The sequence below is a fragment of the Salvelinus namaycush genome, chromosome 21 (assembly GCF_016432855.1).
Source record: "Salvelinus namaycush isolate Seneca chromosome 21, SaNama_1.0, whole genome shotgun sequence".
NCBI lineage: Eukaryota > Metazoa > Chordata > Actinopteri > Salmoniformes > Salmonidae > Salvelinus > Salvelinus namaycush.
Window position 1 is genome coordinate 19,053,847 of NC_052327.1, and position 8,277 is coordinate 19,062,123.

Below are 8,277 nucleotides of genomic sequence, written 5' to 3' on the forward strand. Positions count from 1 at the left end.
GCATGACCACAGGGTTACCACGGCTACTCAGAAACCGCTTACTGTTCTGGGCAAACACTACGACAAACGTTTGTCTTGTTTGCCCTTGTGTTTTTTTTATGACAGTCATACAGACAGAGAAAGTGTGAATGGCAGGATGTGGGTTAAGGGTACTACTTCCTGTGCCCTCCATCCCACCTCACTGTGGTGTAGGCAGATAAACTGTAAAAACCTAAAGAACTCTTTTGACAGTTCCTCTGCTCTGCCTTTCACCACAGTAAGTCCACTGTTCTACTCTAGGGCGGAAACAAGAAACACCGGTCTTTATGAAAACAACCTTACTCCGATCCACCTGTCAGAGCGGAGGTTGTAAATGGGGTGAAAACCCCACAGCACGCCGATCGGTAACCTCAGCAAGCCTTTAATAGTAAAGGGCTTTCCTTCTCTTCCCAGTGAAACCCATTCCACTGATGTTGCAAATGGTGTGGCTAGCATGTTAACGATGTGCTTAAGGACTAGCAGTGATACGACCAGGCTCCAGAACCAGGGGTTTAGGGTAAAGCTACTGACACCGCAGTCTGGAAAGCAGAACAAAAATTCTCACTAAGAAACTGGTGTGGTTACTTTTAAAGAGGTTGACAGTTGTTGGACTGGGCTCAACTCAACTATGGAAAGTGTAACCTTGAGAGCAGACGAGAAGAGGTGAGAATAGAACAAGGGAGAAGACAGCAGAACAGAGAAGAGCAAAATAATATAAGTGAAGAGAAGGAGAAGATGAATCAATGAGCAGTGAGGGAGGCAGAGGAGTAAACGATCACCATTCAACCCATCTGGAAAGAAGGATCAGATTTCAACAGTTCACTACTCCTCCATACTCCCTTCATCCCCTCTACAGACCTCTCTTCCCCTCCTCCTCCCAGGAAGAGACTCCTACGTGTGCTGCCCCTCAACCCAATCTGCTACCAATTACCCTGCTGGCTCCACTGACCATGGCCTATGCCAGCTAATCTCGAAGCCTGCTTTACTGAGAACAGCTAGCTACCTACCACTATATTAAATGAGCCAAGTCTGCTCTACTGAGAACAGCTAGCTAGCTACCTACCACTATATTAAATGAGCCAACCCTGCTCCACTGAGAACAGCTAGCTACCTACCACTATATTAAATGAGCCAAGCCTGCTCCACTGAGAACAGCTAGCTACCTACCACTATATTAAATGATCCAAGTCTGCTCTACTGAGAACAGCTAGCTAGCTACCTACCACTATATTAAATGAGCCAAGCCTGCTCCACTGAGAACAGCTAGCTACCTACCACTATATTAAATGAGCCAAGCCTGCTCTACTGAGAACAGCTAGCTAGCTGCCACTATATTAAGTGATCCAAGCCTGTTCTACTGAGAACAGCTAGGATCCAAGTCTTCTTTAAGGCGGCAGGTAGCCTAGCGATTAAGAGTGTGGAGCTAGTAACTGAAAGGTTGCTGGTTCAAATCCCTGAGCAGACTAGGTGAAAAATGTGCCCTTGAGCAAGGCACTTAACCCTAATCGCTCTGGATAATTGCATATGTGAAATGACTCAAATGTAAATAGTTACAACTTTGGCATATATTAGCTGATCCAAACCTGCAGAGCTTTCTGAATAAAGCTTCAACTTGTCTGAATCTGCATTAGTTCATCCAAGCCTGCTGAATACCATAAACTCCAATCTTCATAGCTGATCCAAGCCTGCTCGTGTTCACGTCATCAGACCTCTTCAGAGTGGTCTTCTCTAGCACAACAATCAGAAAGTCTTGCACAACATCCATCGAGCCATACAGTAAGCAAAAATGCAACGTGCTTACAGCTGCAATAAATCAACCAGTGACAGATTAAGTCAGGCCATTAACTATTAGACTTGCTAAATAAAAGCAGCTCTGGAAATGATGAAAGTTCCCCTGATATGAGTCTCCTGTGTGTAGCTGAAGCGTTGGCTAAGGGTTTCAAAGGGTAAGGAATACGCTATGTAGCAACAGAGAATATGCAACACACACACACACCACAGCCGATGAAGCTAGATGAGGTTTAACCTTGTCCTCAACCACAATGATAAGGGGTGAGAACATGTCTTGTACTTCAGTTAATGCTTGTATCTGTTATTGGAACACCAAAACCTGTCGGCTCCACAAAGGAAATGTGCTATTCAATAACCCAAGATCAAACAGCTGATGGAAAAACTAGTTTTATTCACAAGGAACTGTCTCATGAAATAAGTTTAGCGTTAATTTACGACTTGAACACTACTGACAAACCCCTTCTCGTCGGTTCCTCTCACTGCAACTGACATGGCTAGTCTTGAATAGGCCTCAGTGTATATGGACCCTTTGCAATGCACATGTTCACTTATTCTCTGGTCCCGGATCAGATTTGTCCTCCTAGCCAGTCTCTCCCAAATGAGCTCGCTGCCAAATTCTCCTTCTCTTCCTGTTTTCACCCACATTTCTGGGGTTCCGCCTGAGAATTCCCTGCAGAGAGCTCCCGATCCCATCCCCGCACGCCTGTGCAAGAACAGATTTGTATAATTCCCTTGCTGCTCCCAAAGGAATGGTGCGAGGCGAGAGCTTGGGAAAATGGTCTCCCAGAGACAAAACTCCACAGCACAGCGGAACAGACACTTTTGACCCCCACACACCCAAAGACCAGCAACTGAGCCTAAGCCAAGAGAGAACTCAAGATACAGTTTCATTTTAGGTTTTGTAAGACAAGCGAGAACTCAAGAGAAAACCTAACAGAGTTATGCAGCAGTCAGTGTGATCTTGTTGGAGACAGACGCTGCAAGTGATAAGTGTTTCTGCATGATCAAAGATGCCAGGGCCTCTCTAGAGTCATGCTCATTTAGTTGTTACACCTGGGTGAATCTCCAGGCATTCCTTGAATTCTCAGAAGTGAATCTAATCATTATTTTTCTCTGTTTCTCTTTTCTAAGGTTTAGTTTCAAAATAGCAACTTCACTTTAATTGGACTAGGAGGATTCAATCTTTTTAACTCTAAGACATGAATGTTTGAGAATGGTGCTATTAAAATGCCCCCCCCCAAAATCACCAAACAAGATGGTATATTCCACTAATTGCAACATCTGAGGAGAGCCTAGGGTAGGCTACACGTTTTGGGGGTCATTGGGTAGTCTTTGTGGGTTCCTGTTGTCAGACCCCGTGGCCATATTATACATGCAACAAGGCAAATATGTGCTGGAATATTTTCCACCTTCACTGTAAGCTCAGAGCAGAGCCACAGCAGCCAAAGTCAATGAGCAGTGTCGACGGTGTAGCCACACGAGAGCGACCCTCTGGATAAAGTAGCCAGCGCCGCTTCCAAACGAGAACATGCCCAATACTCTAACTCTCCCTCTACGATGATGGTGGAAGGGACTGAAGCCCTGTGAGTGAGTGTGAGAGACTGCCAGTGGAGACGCAGGCTGTGGAGTTGCCCAGGGAGAGCCGACAACATGGATGGGTCACATCATGACTGGTTAGGCGTGGGGTAGAAGAGCTAACAGGGCGCCGTACAGGCGTCATTTCCCCTGGTACACCACACCTCCCTATACTGAAGTTGCTCTATGTAAACAAAACAGAAGGGAAGGGATATTGCTGTCCTGTCTTGTTAAAGGATCTAATGGAGATCACAGCACCAACAGTTTCCCCACAGCACAGTCAGTGTTCCACTAGATGCATGTTTTAATAGAGCAAATGAGGCACTGAGGAACTTAACCGGCTACACTGGCCTGACAGTTTAATATGAGCAACAGCTTGCAAGCACAGATTTTGGATGGTGTATGTGTGTGTGGGGTGCGGGCTACAGCAGAAACAGTGGGGGGTGGGAGGCTTTGATAATGACTAAGGTGTTAGCCCTCTCCCTACCTCTCAGACAATACAACAGAGCCCCAAGAAATCCCAGACATCAGCAATTCCTTCACTAGCAACTAGATTTGCACATTTCGGGGAATATTCAGAGGTGGAAACTTTCCGTGGGAATATATGGTAATTAACTGAAATGTATGCAAATTAATACAATTTACATGCAGATGTTTTTTGTATTGGATATATTTACATTATCATATGGAGACAGAAACAAACATTTTACCTTACCATAAGTAGACAATTGCAAATGATCCTTTCAATAGAAATAAAAACTATTTAGTTACGAATTTAACTTTAATGAGTTGACTCTTCACATGGGATGATTTCACTGAACAACAAAAGGGACTATTGAATGATCCTCAATGATCCATCACATCTCCCAAAAACGTATTCAACATACATCTGTAAAATGATAGTCTAGAAACTAAAGCTTTGGTTGTCATCCTCTCAGGCTTCCATGTCTTCTCCCTGGACCTCCTCAATGTCCACCTCTTGAACATCAGACTGAGGCCTCATCTTCACTGTCTAACCTTGTTGAGGATGGCTCGTTGTCAGGCTCAAAGTCTCAAATTTGCCCGGATGGCCACCAATTTTTCAACTCATGTATTGGTCAGCCTGTTGTGTGCGTGTTCCCAAACAAGGACAAGTTGCGCTCTGAGGCGGCTGATGTTGGTGGGATTTGGAGGATGATGGAGGCAGGAGGTGAAAGAGCCTCAGATCCACAAAGTCCCTTCCACCAGGTGGCTGATGAGATATGTTGGCACGACTGCCATATTGCATCTCCATCCCAAAGCCCTTGCTTGGAAGTGTACTTCGCCAGACTGCCAAGAACCTTCCCCTCATCCAGGCCAAGGTGGCGAGACACGGTAGTGATGACACCATAGGCCTTGTTGAGCTCTGCACCAGACAGGATGCTCTTGCCAGCATACTTGTGGTTCAACATGTACGCTGCAGTGTGTATGGGCTTCAGGCAGACGTATTCACGCTTTTTGATGCATTTCAGAACTGCAGTTTCCTCTGCTTGGAGCAATAGGGAAGTGGGCAGGGCAGTACGGGTTTCTTCTCTTTTGTCTGCAAGTAGAGTCTGAACATCAGACAGGATGGCATTGTCTCCCTCAATCTATGCAATGGCTACTGCTATCAGGAGTGTCAGGCTGCTTACCACTCTCTCCCAAAATGCATCATCCAGGAGGATCCTCTTGATGGGGCTGTCCATATCGGCAGACTGTGATATGGCCATTTCTTGGAGAGACTCCTTCCCCTCCAGGAGACTGTCAAACATGATGACAACACCCAACAGGTGTTGCTAGGCAGTTTCAATGTGGTGCTCTTATTCTTCTCACTTTGCTTGGTGAGGTAGATTGCTGCTGTAACTTGATGACCCTTCACATACCTAACCATTTCCTTGGCTCTCTTGTAGAGTGTATCCATTGTTTTCAGTGCCATGATGTCCTTGAGGAGCAGATTCAATGCATAAGCAGCACAGCCAATAGGTGTGATGTGAGGGTAGGACTCCACTTTAGACCAAGCAGCCTTCATGTTCGCAGCATTGTCTGTCACCAGTGCAAATACCTTCTGTGGTCTAAGGTCATTGATGACTGCCTTCAGCTCATCTGCAATGTAGAGACCGGTGTGACTGTTGTCCCTTGTGTCTGTGCTTGTAGAACACTGGTTGAGGGGTGGAGATGTAGTTAATTATTCCTTGCCCACGAACATTTGACCACCCATCAGAGATGATTGCAATATAGTCGGCTTTCTCTATGATTTGCTTGACCTTCACTTGGCGAAGATCATTCAGAAATCTCTTCCAATACACATTGCCTGTGAGCATCCGAGGTGAACCAGTTGCACACACAGCTTGAGCAAGACATTCATCAGCATTTCTCTGACTACGTTCCTCCATTGAGTCAAAAAAACTTCTTATTCCAGGAGGACCATGAGCTGTTGCTATCGATAAGGTGTCCGATTCATCATTTTCACCTCGAATAGAAGTAGAGGGACTTTTGTCAGAGGTTGCTTGTTGTGAACACTGAGGGAACGTTATGCACTTGGCCAGATGATTCTGCATCTTTGTTGCATTCTTCACATATGATTTGGCATAGTGTTTGCAAATGTACACAGCTTCTCCTTCTACATTAGCTGCAGTGCAATGTCTCCACACATCAGAAAGTGCCCGTGGCATTTTCCTGTAAAGATGAGAAAAAATGAGTAAAAAAAAAAATATATATATATATATATATACAATTCCATGTACAGAAATAGGTAAGCAGTTAGATTAAAACAACTCCTTTGTAAGATACGTGTTATAAATTGAAGCATGTATAGAAACAGGTGAATTAACACTCCTCAGTTAGCAGGCTCAAGTAAGCTAAAACCCACATGGTAGCAAAAACTAGCAGAAATTGTTAAGTTAGAAATGATTTAAACACACTGCTGTAAGCTACTATTTAATAACAAAATCATGCATGTCATAAAATATATTCACCCCACCCAGTATTGTAATCAAAATTTACCAGAAAGCATGTAGTCCTTGGCTCAGACAGTGTAGTAGTGTGGGCTCAATAGCATCTCATTAGTGTGCAAGATCTTGAGAATCAGCTGTACGTGTGATGGAAGAGTGCACTGCACATGTGATGGAGGAATACACTGTGCATACAGAGGGTTGCAATTCCATTGAATTAGGGATAGTTTAACCAAAACATGCCACAAGACCTAGAATTGCCTTGTGTATCCCACAAAAAAAAAAAAATTCACTGTTATAATTTTTTATGAATTTAAGCAAAATTCCCCAAATCCAGAGCTTAACTTCCCAAAATTTCTGGAAGTTTTTCGGAAAGGTTCCGACCCTTTGAAACCCCTACTAGCAATGCAGGACACATTCTGGCTGCGTCCCCGTGGTAACCACAGCAGCAGTCTGAAGGCCCCAGTTGGGTCCTTGGCCACAGGGGGTGCCTGGTAGAGTGCCTGTAGAAAGCTGGTTCCTGTAAGAGGGCAGAGAAAGAAATGGCTGTCCTCCTCAAAGACCTGCTGTCACTGTTCTATGTTCAGGATAATGGTCCTCTGGTGAGAGGGGACAGATGTCACGCACTCACACTACAAATGCATCTCAGCGTGCGAATAGACAGCTTGATCTGTCATTAACTAAGTCCCTGGCTTCTGAGTTCACTGAAAAAGAGACTAACAATGTCACTGCATATTGGGAAAACATACTCCAAACATCTAAGATTTTAAGACTGAGCACTTTCATTTGCCTTTTGGTTGTGTCTGTATGCATGAGTATCTATGTATAAGTGTGTAGGAATGGCTGAGTAAGTGTGTGGCTGGGAAAGCAAACCTACAAAGCAGAGCGTCACACAGCAGTCATCATTCTGTTAGTCTCTCTCGCCACTCCAGAGAATGTAAACAGCTCACCAATCAAACAGGCCGTTATTGGCGTCTGATAACAGAAAACAAGGGGTTCTGGCTCTCCACCAGTCATGCGGACTTACTGCAGGATTATAGGCTTTAGTACCACGTCACAAACCAAAACAGACCTTCTCTCACTACTAATCCACAGTCCTTCTCACCACAGAACTACAAGACACTCAATACAGCACAACAGAGCGCCACGGTAAAGAATGGAAGAATGTTGCATGTGATAGCACTTCTAGTCGAATGAACTAAAGCGCCAATCAAGACTTCGATATCTTCACTAAGGAACAGCAAGAGTCGTGTCTGACGGAACGTCAGTTTTGAACGTTCCTCGGTTTAGTATTTTTAAGTTGTGTAATGTTCTATTAGCTTTCTACCTAACAGAAGAACGTCAGGATCAGGAGGTCAGAACCTCATTGAATTAAAGCGGATGACTGATAGTCCTGTAAGAACTCGGGAGAGGTTCCTGGTAAACTGTATGGCATGGCATCACACAGAGCTTCCTCTGTCTCTTACGGTCACCCCAACTCCACCCATATGCCCCCTCCCTTAACCCCAATTCACACCAACTGACATGAGGTTTTCATTGAGTTCAGCTTTCCTTGAGGAAGGCCCGATCCAAAATGTTGGTTTTGACAGTGATTAATATGCAACAGTATCAATATTGTTAACTTGATTTGTGGGCACTCGGCTCCTCCAATCACCTTACAATTTCCACCATCAAATGTATATCACAATAAACTCCTACTTAACCACTACACACAACCACTACATCTAAAACCTAAAAAAGGGTTCTTCAGCTGTCCCCATAGGAGAACCCTTTTTGGTTCCAGGTAGAACTCTTGGGTTCAATGTAGAACCATTTCCACAGAGGGCTCTACATGGAACCGAAAGGGTTATACCTGGAACCAGAAAGGGTTCTCCTATGGGGACAGCCGAAGAACCCTTTTTTCTAAGAGTGTAGATTACCTCTAATGACAGCTCTAATGAAAAGC